This window comes from Atractosteus spatula, unplaced genomic scaffold (assembly GCF_055471065.1).
Source record: "Atractosteus spatula isolate fAtrSpa1 unplaced genomic scaffold, fAtrSpa1.hap1 Scaffold_199, whole genome shotgun sequence".
In the NCBI taxonomy this organism is placed as follows: domain Eukaryota; kingdom Metazoa; phylum Chordata; class Actinopteri; order Semionotiformes; family Lepisosteidae; genus Atractosteus; species Atractosteus spatula.
This window is the reverse complement of record NW_028296762.1, coordinates 1-18,038: the sequence shown is the minus strand read 5'-3', so window position 1 is coordinate 18,038 and position 18,038 is coordinate 1. Positions and strand designations below refer to the sequence as shown.

General features: G+C 40.8%; 1 non-coding gene across 1 annotated transcript; it reads right to left on the bottom strand.

The window, feature by feature from the left end:
* Nucleotides 1-13,011: 13,011 nt before the first annotated feature.
* Nucleotides 13,012-13,105, bottom strand: trnai-uau (transfer RNA isoleucine (anticodon UAU)). Its single transcript has 2 exons — nt 13,068-13,105; nt 13,012-13,047 (listed from the first exon to the last, which is right to left on the bottom strand). It is a non-coding gene; the product is annotated as a tRNA-Ile (tRNA).
* Nucleotides 13,106-18,038: the final 4,933 nt, after the last annotated feature.

The window sequence follows — 18,038 nt, the reverse complement described above, 5'->3', positions numbered from 1 at the left end:
TCCTGATGTAACACATCTTAACAAGAGGGCAAAGTAAATAAAATAATTAGCATCTAATTGCATGCAATACCAAATGCAATCTCTTTCCATCTTAAGAGCAAGGGTTCACATGATACATCAATTCAATTTTTTTTTCCCAAAAAAGTGTCTATTGTGGGACGAATACTGCTTGAGCAGCCTCTGTTCCTCAACCACCTGGCTCAGGTCTCGATGGAGTACATGTTTCTATGAGGCTGAATTGTCTTAGTTCAGGGATCTTCTTTACGAAATAAAGGATGGCTTTCTACCTGCTCAAGCTATTGTCGACACTGTGCGGGAGGTTGACGATGAGCTGTCTGGCAGTTAGATCCTGCAGGACTTTGAGCAACTCAAACTCAGCCTCCTGGACAGCTGGCTGGAGAAGCTGTGACAGGTGCATGGCTCAGGGAGATGACAGTGAAGACGGGGGACCATGGGGTGAGCCTTCTGGGGTGCACCACCATCGTGTTCCACAGGCTGGTTGTGGCAAAGCAGTTCAGGGCACCAGTCTTGGATGTGGTTTGGGGAAAAATCTTTCCCCACTTCGAGCCGGCATGGCTGTGGGTATGTCTGAGGCTGCCTTTCCTGCCCCAGAGGTTGAAGCAGCTCGACAATTTCATCCAACATAATTGCATTTTATGAAAATGGTGCTGCAGCAAATTCTGTATGTCTGTTGTGTCCCACAGCTTGTGAGAAGAAGAGAGAGACCCCTATCTCTTTTGCCTTCCGTTACTCCCACTCAGGGGTCTTTCCACTGACTCTGTGAGGGGCAGGTGTGTCCAGTAGATTATCGAGTGGAAGTTAGGGATGTTGGAGATGCAGCTCCTTGCATTCACAACAAGAGTCACCAGCAGCAGCAGCAGTAGTGCCTGCAGCTTTCCATTCTGTAGTGGTTTCGCCTAAACGAAAGGTTTCCCAAGCGGAAACAAACCACCTTTATTCGCATGCTTCTCAACTGCATAAAGGTCCCTAGCGACAGGCCATCTTTTCTCAATGTATTTCTGGTGTTTCATGGCATCTCGTACCAAATGCACTTTCCTTCTGTACACGGAGCTGATCACTTGAAATTTGGCTGTGCAGAGAGACCAAGATGAGCTTTGTCGACTCCAAAGCAGCTCCTTTGTAAAACGCTGTTTGTTCACATCACTTATGTGGGGCTTATACACGGCGGTCTCTAAAGGTCTTTGCTACCTGATAGTGGGGCATTGCAGTAGTCTAACCTGCTGTATGCAAGAGCATGCATTAATTTCTCTGTGTCTTGAGTGGAGAGAAACTGCCTTAGTTTTGCAATTTTTCTCAACTGTAGGAAGTATGTTTTGATACTCTTTTAACATGAGAGTTAAACGAGAGCCTTGCGTCTAATATGGTTATGTGCTGAGTCTTTGAGGCAAATTTTTGAATGCTCTGAGTAAAGTGCTGAAGTTATAGTAGTCCTATCAGTATTGTAGCCACCAAACAACAGAACCTGTTTTATCAGAGTTGAGGAACAAAATGTTTTCACACATCCAAGTCTTTACTTCATTAATGCAATTAGATACTTTATTGATCCCTCACGGGATCAATAAAGTATCTATTAAATAAAGTGATAATAGACGAGTTGTTGTTAGGTGTAAACAAAATGTTTATTTGAGTGTCATCAGCATATGAATGAAAGTTAATATTATGTTTTTGTATTATCCTACCTAGCAGCAGCATGTACAGAGAGAACAATATTGGCCGCAGCACTGATCCCTGTGGTACCCCAAATTGACATTGAGGAACCAGTTCAATTATTAGATATTGGAACATTTAAAAAGCATCAGATATTTTTTTCTTGATATTGCATTTATACTTTATGTTACTCTTTTCTATATATTAACTGTAGAAGTCCTTCCCAATTTTTTTCAAATATCACAATTTGTAGGCATGGAACTAAGGCATGTTATATCAGAATTTATTTTACCTTCATTTACACATTATAACACTCAACCTCTAAGTAAATAACAAATGCTCAAACATTTCGAACAGTAATTATAAATCCTCTCAGTCAATAACTTTGGAAAATCAAGTTAGAAACACGTAATCTCTGTCTGTAATAGATTCTTGTAAATCTTGGATTTTAAATAAGTCTACTGTAGCTGAATATATTTCATGTAAAAGCAGAAATGTTGCACATCCTTAATCTCTTTAATTACCTCTCTGCTACATAAGGCATCTCAGAGAAAAGTATTAAGGGGGTGGTATAAAGAATCTCCACTTAATCTCAATCTCATCTCTACTTAATTGGATTTCTTAGCAAAACCTTAACCCACTTGATATTTGCAAGAAATGTGATTGTTTTTGTTAAACAATTGAGTACGTACTGTACAGCCTTTAATATGCGATAGTGAATTTTCCCGTATTCTGGGGAGGGAGGAGAACTGAAATTAAGGAAATACATATTTAAAGGGGGTGAAAGTCTTAAATGTGTTCTTTCATATCTGGGCGTTTGAATAGATTTGTTGTATAATTTATTGTGATTTCACTCCATACTTGTGTTTCTCAGGAGAAAGTAGTAACATTGGGGATTTGAGGGTACAGAAAATACATTGTACTGTACGGGAAAATGTAAGGTTATGTTAAAAAAGAAACTTTTCAGCACCCTTTTGAACGCGATTATTAGACACCTGTTGAATCTCAACCGGGATTTCTTGAGACATCATTCAGTGAGCGAAGCCTCCCTCTGGACTCCGCACTGAGTTGAAAGCTATGCGAGCTGCTCACTCCTTGTTCTGTACTGTTACCAGAAATCAAGATAAATCATGTCAGACATTTTTCCATCTTTAATGTGACCTTGCAACCAACAAAATTCAAGAGAAAACAGATAATTATTAGGAAAAATAATTGAAATTAAAAAACCTACTGTCACGGACGTCCAAAAGGACTAACCGTGGAGAGCAGGAGAGCGGAAAAAGACCCATATGCGTAGCGGCGAAACGGGGAGTTAGCCCGGGCTCATTCGTGCAAAGAGTTCAGGAGTGCCGTATAGAAACCAATGCCCTCAGGTAGCGGACGTAGGGCGACCTGGTGCTAGGCGGGTCTCAGGACATCTGAATGTCAATGCTGAGCCAGGGCAGAGTGCAAGACCCGGAAATATATAGCCCCAGAGAGAGAGAAATACCGGAAGGACAGCAAATAACCGGAAATGAGAGACAGGACAGAGAAGGAGCACCCTCTGGCTGCAGAGGGCGTGACACCTACAACACTCTGGTTGCATAAGTGTGCACACCCTTTTATTATGGGGGCTGTAGCTGTGTTCAGAGTTAACCAATCACATTCAAAATCATGTCTAAAGTAAAATAGCATACACCTGCCATTAATGAAAGTGATTCTGATTAACCCCAAATAAAAATCAGGTGTTCTTGTAGGACTTCCTTGAAACTTTCGTGGTTGAAGTCTACTGGGATAGCCATGGTCCTCAAGGAGGTGATTAAAAATATAAGGGATCTTATTGTTGAAAGGTACTGATCAGGAGAGGGGTATAAAAGAATATCAAAGGCATTGGATGTACCATGGAGCCCTGTGAAGATTATCATCAAATGCGGCACCACAGGGACATTGACAAGATCAGGACAACCCTCCAAAGTTAATGACGGGACAAGGAGAAAACTCATGAGGGAAGCTACCAAGAGGCCTACAGAAAGCTACAGAGACCTACAGAGCTGCAGCAATTTTTGGTGGGTATTGGTCACTCCTTGCATGTGACAACAATCTCCCCTATTCTGCACGTCTGGGCTATGGGATAGGAGGCAAGACAGAAGCCATTTTTCAAAAAAAATAAAACTAAATTTTGCAATAAAATGCATTCAGTCACCCTAAAAAATGTCTTATGGTCTTATAAGACAAAGGGTGAGCCTTTTGGCCTTAAGTTTAAAAGATATGTTTGGTGCAACACAGCCCATCATCACACACCACTTGGTGGTGGAAGCATCATGCTTTGGGGATGCTTTTCTTCAGCTGGGACAGGGGCTCTACTCAAAATAGATAGGATAATGACTAGCTCCAAATATCAAGATATTTTGGCACAAAACCTGCTGGCCTCTGTCAGAAACCTGTCATCTAGACACTGTTCCCAGAGCTGGATAAGTGACTCCAGATTCTACAGCTCTCTAGCAATAGAGAAAGTCAGGCTACAGAAGTGGAGAAATGGAGAAAATCTCCTCTTCACAATGTGGAAAAATATTACCGAGACGAGTAAATTTCTTGAAGTTCAATACTCTATACAAGTTACCCCTTCCCACCTGGCAAAATTTAAGGGCTTCAGTACAAAAGCTGGCTGAAACAAGCGATCACTATTATTACACATTTTTGCAGACCTCACGGTGCTCTACACTGCTCTTTTCTAAACTGAGCTGCTCATTTGGAAACCAAAAGGCAACAGAGAGGCGTTCTTATACTGGGAGCCAAACCCGGGCCACCTGGGTGAAAACCAGGAATCCTAACTGCTAGACCAACGTAGTCATTCTGTGCATAATGCAGGCAAATTGTAGTTCCTGTCTCTATGCCGTGCTTCCTTGAGAGCTAGCTGACAACCAGAGCGCTGCAGAGTCTAAACAGAAGGCCACACCTGCATTCAACATATTCACACCAGGAGTTGAACACAGATACACCTGATGAAAATCTTCCCACATTATAAACTTGCAGCCCTGGGTCTCAGTTCGTTTTTGGTAGCCTTAGCCAATCAAAGCCTGTATGGCTCCCAATTATTTACAAAGAATTGTCCAATCACAGTCTCAGCTCTCATTCTTGGTAGTTTTCACCGAATCACAGCCCTCCCTGCTTTCAATCAACTGGGGAGTTTATCCATTTGTGTGCTGGTTAATCAATCCGGTTTTTCAAACTAGAAGTACCAGAAACTGTGGGCTCCTTGTGTTTCTTTGTCCTTTTTAAAATATGTTTCTGGTTTGTAAAATATCTGTTTATGACATTATTGACTCAGCTTTCTCCGGTGCTGTTAGAAATAAATATAAATAGGTATGTGGTATTTTAACTAATATGGTGTTTGAATCAATTAAGGGGTGGCTCCATCTGCTTTGTAGTTATAAAAAATAATAAAAAATGTAAGTGAAGCTTGATATGAGGGTAATCTGTGTTTTTACAAGTTCGGTACTTAATAGACTTTTGGGTTTGGATTTTGAATCATTATTGTCATGCTCAGGGTGGGACCAGCTTCTTTCTTCACAGAAATGTTCACACACAAGTAAACCGTGTACACTCAGGAAAAAATCTCAATTTCAATTTCTCATCTAGTCTATTTTGACCTTACAGATTGATATTATTGATATATTATCTTATCTGTATTATTTATAGAGCTCATGTATTTGTTGTAGAGTATTTATATTCTTGAGAGAACAACTGTATAACTGTAGTATTAACAGAGACTCTGCATTAAATACTATCTCCATTGTTGTAACTGCTTCAATCAATTCAGAGTAGCGGGGTAGGCAGAGCCTATCCCAGCATTAAATGGGCACAAGACAGGATACGCCCTGAATGGGACACTACAGACACACACTTACACCAGGGCTGGTTTTCCCAGAAGCTAATTAACTAAACCCAAGCGAACAAGGGTACATGCACATACCCAGGGAGCAGATTGAATGCACGAAATGAACCCAGCAATGCTAACCACTGCACTGCCTCGTCACCCTGACAGAGATTTAATATAGAATAATCCACAACATAAGTCATTGATCTCCCTTCTTCCTTTATTTCTTATCTACACTCTGGTTTATCGATTCTCTCTTCCTAGTGTAGTGACTCCTTTCCGCTTGATTCTCAACTTTATTTCAGAATTTTTTTCAGATCCCTTCTTCTCTTCATTCTAGTCTGGTGAGAAGTCAGGCTCCAAACAATACCTTGAGCAGTTTCTGCAATTTTATTAATAATAATTAATTCTGCTTCTTCTACTAATGATATCACTCCTGCTGCTGCTTACAACAGTAAATTCCCCCCTTATGTTTATAGTACTGATGACACTACTAGTGCTCTGAATAATATCACAGCTGTATCTACTGCTGTTCCTGCTAAACCTACAGTCTAGACATACCTAGAGGCTGCTCTTCTCTTCCTTCACTCTCTTCTTCTGAGCTTTCATTTCTCTCTTCTTTTTCTCCACTTCCAGTCTCCTCTTCTCGACCTCCTGCTTCATCTGTTCCATCTCCTTCTTTTTCAAGATTTCCCCCCTCTTCTCCTCCTGCTTCATCTGTTTCTTTTCCTCCTTTTTCCTCCTAGAGTCTCTACAGTTTATACAGATGAGACTATACAGTGTGTCCAATAAGAGTCTGTCCAGGTAAGACTATACAGTGTATCTAGTAAGAGTCTGTCCAGATGAGTTTATACAGTGTGTCCAATAAGAGCCTGTACAGGTGACTCCACACAAGGACAGAGGTTCTGTTCACTTCTCACCTGTCTCTGAGTCTCAGGAACTCTGAAGTTCCTCAAAGGAGGGGGCTCCTCCAGGGCTTGATGGGGGCGGCATGGCACAGTCACCAGGGGTTTCTCTGAGTTCAGATGATTGAGGAGGGAGGGCCCAGGGGCGCCGAGGTCCAGGAGAGGGAGGGATGAACTTGTTTTTTTTAACAGCCTCGCCAATCTGGATCATGCGTCTCCTTGGCTGTGGAGACTGAAGACACACAGAAGACCTTTCTGTTCCTGCTGAGTCCCACAACAAGTCAGACTGTCCTAAGACTACTACAAAGAGAAAAAATTAACCTGCTATTCACAGACCTCAGTTACAGGGACTCCCAGGTAGTTCTGCAGGATGAGGTAGAGCTATGCTGCACACTGGCGGAAGCACTTGTCCACCTCAGAGAAGTCACACCTGACCTTCATGTTTTCGAAGCAGGACTTCAGTGTCTCCTTCGCCTCCTCCTAGTCATCCTGCTTCATGATTCCTGTGCCCTGGAAGGGAAAATCCTAGGAAAATGGGGAGAGAGAATCAGGCAAGATGTCCTGACCATGTCTGCTGCTGTCAAACCAAACCTCCATTATCAGAGCTCCCGTTGTGTTGCCCGTTGTCTTCACTGTTTTAATTTTGGGATTTGGTAAAATTTCTTATCATATCCTCTGTGAAACTTCACTAACTCAGTACCAACTCCTGTACCAGAGAGAGAGAACAAAGACAGTGAATCATCATCATACCTCCACAGCGCCAGACAGGAGATGCAACCTAGGGGTGGAACTGTGGTATCTCTAAAGCCAAAAGAGAGGGGGAGGGGGGTCACCCCCCTGTTAATAGAGCCAATAGAGAGACAGAGACACCCCACTGTTAATAGAGCCATTAGAGAGAGGGGGAGTAACCCCACTGTTGCCATCGATGACCAAGAGTCTCACCACCCACTCTATGATGCCCGCTAGTGGTGATCTATAAGCGGTGTGTCTTTCAGCCAACCACTTGAAATAACAGCAGGCTGGTGTCCCAGCCCAGCTCCTGTCTCTCTCCCCTTGGATCTGGGAAATTTCCAGGTTGAGTGGGGTGACGCAGGTATCTTGGAAAGCTGAGGGGGTCAGGAGAGTCGCCCCAGCCCCTGTACCGCCCTGATACCACAGTGTAAGCTGGACAAGGGGAGGGGTTTCAGGGACTCACCAATCCCACATATGCTGCCTCCGATCCAAACTTGGCCAGGACCTCATCGTACAACTCCAGGCAGTCAAGCTGGATGGAAGACATCGCATTCTGAGCCCAGGTCCGCACCCAGCTCTCCTCAACCTAGAGAAGCCCCTCCAGTTCGACCCGCAGGCCCTCCCCGAGCCACCACAGGGCAGCCGGGGCCTTACCTACACTCTTACCTACAGTTACACTATAACTAACACTTACACAAATACTGCCAATATTACAACAGTAACACTGCAATTAAGGCTTACAGTTTGTATATTACTAACAATAACACAAACTTAGTAGTACACTAATAATACCAATAATAACAGTAATACTATCAAAAGAACTAACATGACAATGAGTATTAATACTCTGACACTTACACTATGATTATCACTAATATTAACATGAATACTAGCATTAAAACTAAAATTCAAAGTAGCTCTATCATCACTAATTCTCACATGAATACTAGTATTCAGTAGTGCTATCATCATTAATACTCACATAGACACACAGACACTACACATACTCATGGACACACACCCACACACATCAAACACTCACAAACACCCACACACCCACAGACACCACATACGCTAATAGTGATAAAAACACAGCACTCACAGATTTCTGTTCGTTGGTCTGGACTCTAGAAAGTTCTAAAGTGCTCTAGAAATTTGCAAGTGACTCTGGACCTCAACACCTGTTGATGGGTCACTTCTGTCAGACACAGCATTGGAGCCCAAGCCCACCTACACACACATTCACACACACTGACAGATATACACCCACACATTCACACACATTATGACATACTGACAGACACACAACCACACACTCACATACATTCACACAAACACTACACACACTCACAGATACAAACTCACAGACACACATTCACAGACACACACATAGACACAACACACACTCACAGGCACCACACACATTTATACACACAATCAGACACTCACACACATACAGTACTCGCACACATTCACAGACACACACATAGACACTACTAATACTTACAGACACACACCCACACACTGATAGACACCACACACTTGCAGACACACCCACACACACTAACAGACACACACCTGCACAATGACAGACATATCACACTGACAGACACACATTCACACACTGACAAACACCACACACTCACAAACACCACAAACTCACAGACACACTCTACACTTATAATAACAGTAATGATATCACTAAAACTAACACTACTGCTACTGTTAATACTGTAACAGTAACTCTATAATTAAATTTAATATTAACATTAATATGACCATTAAAACTAAAATTATCAGTAGTGCTATCATCATTAATACTCACATGAACACTAGCATTAGTAAAACTACCAGTTGTACTCTCACTAATATTAACATAAATACACTAGCATTAGTATTAGTTGCTGTCCGTGACGTCACACCACTCTTTGTGACGAAGGCGAGACATCTAGCCAGGCACAGTGATGTGCCACGTGTCGCCATGGTTACCATACTTATGATTTGTAAACAAATGGAAAATGCATTTAAACTGTTACTTACACAAATTTATTAACTTTGAATATAATTTTCTAGCTCTAGGATACAATTCCTAAATAATAATTTGAATAAATCATTCTTTAATTTCAGATTGAACATTATTAACACTAAACGCAAGTTAATTAATCGATTTTGACTCTTTTCTAGATTTTAAAATGGGTCAAGAATGGGAAAAGAATCAGTGCTCACCAATCGGTGAACTTAATCGATTATTCTATGTTTTTTTAGTTGAATTAATTGCTTGATAAGTGATCAATAACTCTCCTCCGTGCGCTCTGCGCGTCTCCCGCGGTCTCGCTTTCCGATTCCGGCGCTCTGCCTGGTGTCTGTGACGTCACAGCGCTCTTTCTGACAGAGCAGAGCACGTCTCCGCTGGAGACGACTCCTGTCCGGAGCCCGGAGGGCTTTTCTTACAGATATAACATCTCCAAAAACAAACCACACCGGGCTGTTAAGAGAAGCGATTCATAACAGCAGAAGGAGGAGAATGACAAACCAAGAAATGAAATTCATTAAACACTAACAGAAAAAAAAATGTTTACTTCACAGAATAATGCGTTATAAAGCATACTCCTGTGGAGCAGAAGAGAAAGAGAAGGAGCACAGGTCTCTATAATAAGTGCTTTTAAGCATTTTACACGAATCTCCATAGAATAGAAGCCAGGAGGATCAGACTCCTGATCCTGGAGGTTGAAGAGCAGCTCTTGGTTTTATTTTCACTCGATCTCTCAGTTCCTCAGCCAGTTTGATTATTTAATTAACTATATAACTGTTATCAGACTCTGTTTAACTGTATATTTATAAGACTCCACATGAGAGACGTGTGGGAGACGCTGAATCCCAGGGCTGGTGTGGAATCACACACAGACAGGTCTTCTGTGTGATCTGAGTCCCACTGCTCAGAGCTACAAACTTGTCAACTAGTCACTATTGTAGACACGACCATCAGTCTGCTGCTGCTGATAATCATATTACACTTATAAGAGTGACAACACTGCTGTTCATTAAATAAGTAAAAATAATAATAAGAGATAATCACATATTGCTCAATTGTCAGTCAAACACTTCTGACAGATAGGTTTATTCCATGCTGAAAAAAAGAAGAAAGAGAACACAACGTTTCGTTCGTGGAGCCTTCTTCAGGTGTGAGAGAGACAGGGCAGTAGGCAAAGGTAAAGTAGTGGGAGAACAAAGGCTGGGAGGGAGGAGGAGTGAGAGGCGGGAGCAGGGGACAGAAAGAGAGGCCAATCAAGAGGTGTGAAGTCAGAATAGATGTAGAGAGGTGTGACAGAAAGAGGGTCTTGGAACAGCTGTGAAGAGACGGAATGGTGGTTTAGTGAGAGAAGCGGGCAAGTGGCCCAGGGAGGAAGAGATTTTATCTGTTTCTCTACTGTGCATGTTTAAATCCACTTAATATTGAATATTAATATGGAATTTTACAACTAAGGCTAAATTTTGGTAGCTGAAACAGAAGTACTGTATAGTACAATTTTGTTTTGATTTGAACCAATGTTTGCACCTCAATAATCCATTCGTCATCGAAAGAAGCAAAGGCAGATGTGTATTGAATCTCACGACGATCCTGTTCTCAATCCGAAAGAAAGGTTTAATGTGATCCCACTAGAAAAAGAGTCAATTTCTATATCTAATGATGTCCCTCAAACATTTTGTAATATCTCTGGGAGTGTATACTGTAGAAGCCTGGTTAACTGCTTAAATTCAAACTAAACAGGACTATGGGAATGAGATTTGATTTTGAACTGGGATTTAAATAAATAGAAACGTTGCACTACATTGTGCTTTATTTAAGACAAAAGGTGGGCTTCCTGTGTTTTCGATTACTCAGTTGTAAGAGCGGAGGAATATAGTGGAAACAGCTGGGAACTATTTGTTCTCTGGTTTGAATCTGTCTGGAAGAAAGGTGTTTTTTATGTTCTTTAATCAGAAAGTGAAAATTTGTCATTCACTTAGTTGTCCAACGAAAGCTGAGTAAACGGTGAAGCAGAGCCTCTTGTTCTGAATTCTTCTAACATTTTCTAGGCTTGTAGACTCCTCACTCTTCCTAAAACAAAGTGCCGCAGATAAAGATACAGTAGTTGTCGGGAGTTTAGGTCAGTGGTAGAGCACATACAGTACAGTACCTTGCATGTATATGGCTGTTTTCAATCGCCGGCGTCTCCACTCTGGATTTCTTCCTAAGCGCGATATCTTTCCTTACTTGTGTGTGAATTTCAGCGCAACACATAAAGCCTTCGTCTGTTTTATAAAGATTCTATTTTAAATCAATTAAAACAAAAGAAATACTAATTAAATACACATAGAAAACACATGTATCTAATTAGAACATTTGGGCAATGTATTACTAGCAGTTGAGCTGAGCTCAAAGTAGAGCAGTTGATATTGTTAAACCACGTATTGTTTTTGAATGACGCTACTAAGCACTGGCACGGTGTTTGTGCAGTCCTTCCCAACCTTTCTATCGACTGGATGAGTCTCCTGTTCCATCTCCAATTCTTTCCGCACATTTCGCCTGTTTCACCACCATTATCATTAGACTATAGCCACTAATACGAGAATACTGTTCTGAAAGACTGTCTTAAATAATAATGTTGAAAAGGGTAATGATAAGAGTTTTTTTTCATTAAGGTAACCGTACATTTGCCTGTATAGTACAACTTATTATCTGTATCTGCAAATCCCCAATATTAATGCTGTCTCCTGAGAAACACAAGTGTAGAGTCAAATCATATTAAATCATACAACAAATCTATTCAATTAACACTCCTATGTGACAGAACACATTTAAGACTTACACCCCTTTAAATATGTATTTCCTTCATTTCAGTTCTCTCCCCGGGATACCTGAAAATTCATTATAGCATAATAAAGTCTGTGCATGCATTACCTGTAATACAGCTACTAATAAAGATAACATTAAACTTCATTATTAAGATATCACGCTTTTATTAATAAAATATGTATTGATAAAATTCCTTGTGAATAATTGTAGTGTCTGGAAAGCAATTGTTCATTACTTAATGACGATATTATTTCCACTACATTCAGGACAGTTCCAATGTGATCTATTGTTCCGCTTAGTCTGCTTAGTCTCCTACTTTAGTAACGTCTAATGGGCAGCAGCTGTTATTTTAGGGTTGTTGCAATTGAGAAGAGGTTTGGTACAGAGCTGCTGACAAATTTCAGCAGCCAGTTTGTTTCAACTGACCCGTTGTAGCTACCAATCAGAAGCAAGGAGAAACAAACATTAGTTTAGCCTTTTTTTAAAAAAAAAGGAAAACAGAGTAGTAGTTTATGTGGTAATTTCAGGTACAATGTATGAACTAAAGTTAACTAGTCCCACAGTAATGCGTGGGGTCCTATCAAGAAAAAAATAGTTGTAACCCGAAAACACAACAAACACAAAACGAGAAGTCTTCCGGGAACCTAGGTAAATCCCTGTAGTAGTCTAGCAACTATAAAAAACAACCAAATGCAACAACTTCAAAAGAAAAAGAACATTTAAAAACAAATCTGGGGAACAACAAAAACAGAATCTAATGCAAGAGCTTTATCAAGTCTTCAGTGCTCCACTCATCTCAGTAGACCTCTCTCATATATTTGTGTGCAAGTCAACTGGAGGTACACATTCCATGCTGAAAAGAGAAGGAAACACAATGTTTCAGCTGTGGAGCCTTCTTTGATTGTGACTCGAAATAAACCTTTACCTTTACTTGTTCGTTTGATGTTAATTTATCTCCATCAAATACCTAAGAGTATCTAAACTCGACAGTTGCTTTCAGTAGCTAAAGACACTGCTCCAGGTGAGGCTTGAACTCACAACCTCGGCATGACTCCGCTGTGTACTGCTGTATAAGTACCACGCGCTGACCGATTGCGCCACTGGAGCTGAACAAGTTGTGCTCCTCATACAGACTGACGCTGCAGAAACACAGGGTGAAACCAGTTTCGGTTGTGGATCCATCTCCAGATGTGGAAAAGGAACAGTAAAATAGCAAGGAAAATACAAGAAAAGAAACTGAAAGAATTGTGCTAACAGCAAAGGGGGACGGAGGGAGGTGGTCGGACAAGAAAATCAACCCGGCGGATTATTTGTAGCGACATTTTTTGAGTCAATCAGCACACCGAGTAGTCCAGTAAAGTGACAATAATGGAGAACTAGCTGACGCACCCCGTCGTGAAGACCCTCTGTAAGGTGATTACACGTTTCATTTTCAAGTCGCCTCCTTTACACGCAATTGCAGCCCCGACACTGAGAGAAAGCATGAGAAATGGCTTCAATTTCAATGTAAAAACTCACCATAACACGGACTTACACTGGGAAAAGGTGTTGCACTTTATGCTTATTGCTACAGCCTTCCCCCCGGTTATGAAAATGTCTCACAGTTCCGACACTGATGTGTGAAAGACAATGTAACAGACTATCAAAATCCTGAAGTACAAGAAATTTTAATGCACCAATTTTTTTAATATGTCCCTCTGATCCTGGCATGTCAGAATACATTTCGAAAAAGTATGGCATGAATTGCACGAATTGCAATGGCACAAATTGTTGAGAATATCACTGACCTTGCCGATATTTGCAGGGGATACGAATGTTTTGCACATGTTGAACTACAACACGTAAAAATTGAGCTCCTTAGTCATTATCACCGGGAATGTCCAATAATGACGAACATCAGTAGCTTCAAGGAAACTTAGACTCGCACATGGAGTTTTATCTTGGAATGGAGGGTGGGAGAATTCATTTAGACTCTCGTTGCTCATTAGCTAAACTATATGACACAGCTAAAAATAGCTAAAAATATGACACAGATTTGTTCGAGAAACTTGTAATCACCTTAAAAAGAGTCTTCTTGAAGATGTGAACCAGCTAGCTCTCCACTGTCAATTGACAGGACTTTAGAAGAAACTGTTCTCATACAACCAACATAAAATTACACATCTTAAGGAACATGAAGAGAAATCCATGTACTAAATAACATAAAACTGTCGCTGCAAATCATCACCAAGCTGTTTTATGTGTCTGACCACCTCTTTCCTACTTTGCAGCAAGCACAATTCTTTCTGTTTCTTCATCGCTATTTTACTGTCTCTTTTCCCCACATGGAGATGGATCCACAGCCGAAACTTTAGGTCGGTTCCTGTTACTCTGTCCGATTGAAAGAGCTGTATTAAAGGCACTCCCACCTCTGCAGGAAAGTTATTGCTGCTCTCAACACAATATACTGCAGTCAAATGTGATAGCGATACTGTCACTGCGTGTGGGCCACGTGTTCCTGCTGTCAGCCTATTATGTCATGTTCATCCACACCCAGAAATATTACTGCTGTAGCACAAGAGTTATATAGGCGCAGTCGAGAGCGCATGAATCTCTTAATCTCAGAACTGTGGGTTCAGCTCCCACATTGGGTCCCTCTGTGTCAATTTGATCCCCCCAATTCTCCTAGCATGACCCGATGGCGTAACAGTGATACCCAGTGCCTTATGACCTTTGCGTAATTCAGCTTTCTTTCCACTTGATTCAGATTTTGATCTGAAATCATCGGCCAAACAAGAGTTTGTCTAAATCAAGGGTGATTCGCTCACAAGCAAGTATTAAACACTTCAGCATTTTCTGTTCGAATACCACACTTTGTCAAAACACTGCCGCTTCTTAAGCTACCAAGTAACGGTTTTTGAGCACGCGTTGTATTGTAAATACTTATATTAAAAAAGCATAAATTCACATAATGGAATTTGGACGGAACAAAGTAGTCCAGCCCCTATACAACATTACATACCCACTGATTAAGTTTAAAACTACAGCAACAGGAGTAACAATAATGGCAACAACATCTTTGGAGTTCGGCATTTCATTTATTCTGCAGAAACATCGTATCAGAATGAACTGCCCGGATAAAAGAATAATTGCGGCTTCAGATCGTTTTTACAGAGCAGTGCGTTGTTCTGTTCATGCTGACTACACGCTTTAAATATATGTCATTTATTGCAAGCATTGCTTTTCCAGGTTTTTCTGAAATTCCTCGCATTTGAGACAGCACTAAAATATTTCATTCGCGTCGCTGAATACATCGTGGAAACGGTATTTGCCATTTTGTTATTCGGTTCTGAAGTTTGAAAATGAAAATGAAACGGGGGTCACTTCGTAGCCTTGAAAGAAGTCCAAGCAGCATAAAAACCCGAGGATTCTCACAAATTTCTTCTGCTGTTTTTATAATTCGGACTTCAACATTTGAATGCATACGTTACTGCTGCTAATCACATTCACGTGTTCACGAAGCTTTTTTCTGTCCATTATGTTGTTGCTAAGCAGTTTCTCCGTTTTCCTCGTATTGTGATTGTCAGCGAGCACAAGACTGAAACAGTGTAAAGACAGGGTAAAACGCCTGACTGTCGGGAGTGGGATTTGAACCCTCGCCTCTATCTGGAGAGCGGAACACAAAGCTTAAAAGACACGAATCTATGAATCTGCTGTTCTAAACCACGCGCCTATCCTGAAGAAATGTACGCCGAATGCACCAGTTGCATCCGATTTTCCGTAACTTTAGGACGATTGACACGACTGGACGAACACAATTTGTGGCGTTTAGCATGACATAGTCTTGCAGGCAGACAATGTTTTGTCCCACTACTTATATAATTCTATCGTTTACTCGTTTTAAAAAAACACGGTGTTCTCGTTCCTAATCAGATTTTTAGTGCTTTCGGACGTTACTTCCAACCTAGACTGACAGCTCACCCGATCTGTTTGTGATCAGACCATGGAGTGGGGGGGCTGTACCAAATGCCCGTTCCTTCCCAATGCTGAGACGATCATTCGGAAGATGGGTGTGAAGAGAGACAGGCTTTGTCGACTAAAGAACAAGACAGGATATACAAGAACACTCATCACTGGCAACAGTTACATTCTTTTACTATAGAGACTCCTACTTTGCGTGTTTTTTAAAGACACTGAAACTCAAGGAAAGTGGTGACAAATGAAACAGGTGGAGCTTGAACCCACGATCTTCGGTTTACGAAACCGACACCTTACCACTTAGCCAACGCGCCTTCAAGCAAACAGGCTACTAATGTTGTTCAAATTATTTGTTTCTGAATCTGTTTTACATCGCCTGGAGGCAGCAACAACAACAAAAAAGGGATTCTTAACAAGGAGATACGCGGCAGCGGTGTGATTCCAACAGATGCCCCTGAAGAGACTGGAGCTTTAATCCAGCTCCTTAGAGCGCTCGGCCGCGTTACTCTCGACAGCGGCTCTTCAGTTCTTGTGGTCTGACCTAGTGGTGTTATGACGCGTGGAAGCGACTGCAACTTCATTTTCTGAGATGCTTTCTCTCACGTGGTGAAATCTCGACTTTGGCACCTCTGGATATAGTTATTCTGTGGAGCAGGCTTTCAAACCTGTGCTTATAGCGCCCTTGAAGTCATTTTATTTTTACAGGAAGACGTATTCCAAAAGACGCATTCGTACTGGATTTGACTGGGATTCTGAAATACTTCTTGCAAAGGTATTCAGACGTTCTTGAACCTATAATAAAAAACAGACCTGAAACTCCATAGCTTCCAATCTCTGATGTTACTCTCCTTAAACTCGGACGTGATGTTCTGCAGACGTGCAGTGTCCCTTTACTCTCGTGTTTTCAAAACGGCCTCCGTTGTCGGGCGCAGTAGAAGTGGAACTGGCCTGACTGCACAGGAAAGTACGGAATAATAAAATGTTTCTACGGCTCAAACATGTCCCTTTAGACCCTCGTCACGTCTCTGTGAAGAAGGGGCAGGTAGAGAGATTTTACAGATGCTCATGATGTTTCGCACGGTATGTTACCTGTTGAAGTGTCTCCCCAGTGGGCAAAAGATGTAGAATATAAGTCTATTAAATGCATACCTTAGAATTATAAATGTGGTCCATAATTTGTCTAGAATGAAATTCTAATATACGTATATCATTATACGTCAATTACACATCTATGATTATATGTCCATTATACATAAATGGTTGGAGTTCTAATATACGGATTAGTTTAGCGGACTATTATACATATATGGCTGGAGCTCTATTATACAATATATAGTTCTATTATAACATTAACTGTAGAGGACTATTATACACATATGGATAGAGATCTATTATACATCAAAGATTTTAGTTTTAGTTTTAAAAGTTTTATAGGCACAGAAACAAGTAAATCAAGCCAATGATTTGGTTTAGAAATTTATTCTGTAAATATACAATCATTCACACCTGAAAAATATCTAGTTCAAATTATAGTACATTATATACAATATTGTAATCAACATATGGCTAATCATCAACTGCTACTAGATCTTCACTAATCAACCAATCAGACATACCCATTACACATTTTCAAACATTAACTGCACTTTTCTGCAGTCTTTGCTCAGTCCTAGAATACAAAATGACCATATTTCAAAGTTCAAAAGTTGTAGTAACTTTTTAGAACATGGAGCTTTTTGTAAAACACTTTATTTTGGCATTAAAAGATCAGCAAGATTATACATTATAAACTAAAAATAAGAAAGTATGCCAGAGATGGATCCTATTAATCAGATGTAAGCTGTCATATAATGACCTATCTGTAAACTGGAATACTAGTAGTGGATATTTTCCACACCACAGAGAGAATATAATATCATACAAGTAGGTTTTGATTGTCCATATTGTCAAGGACTCGCTTGTGTGTACAGAACTCTTCCATTGTGCTCAGCCTCTTGATGTGGAATTGGGAGTCCACCTGTTCTATACACTTTCCCACACAACTCAGTTCATCCTCTGATCTCTATCAGGAGACCCAATACCC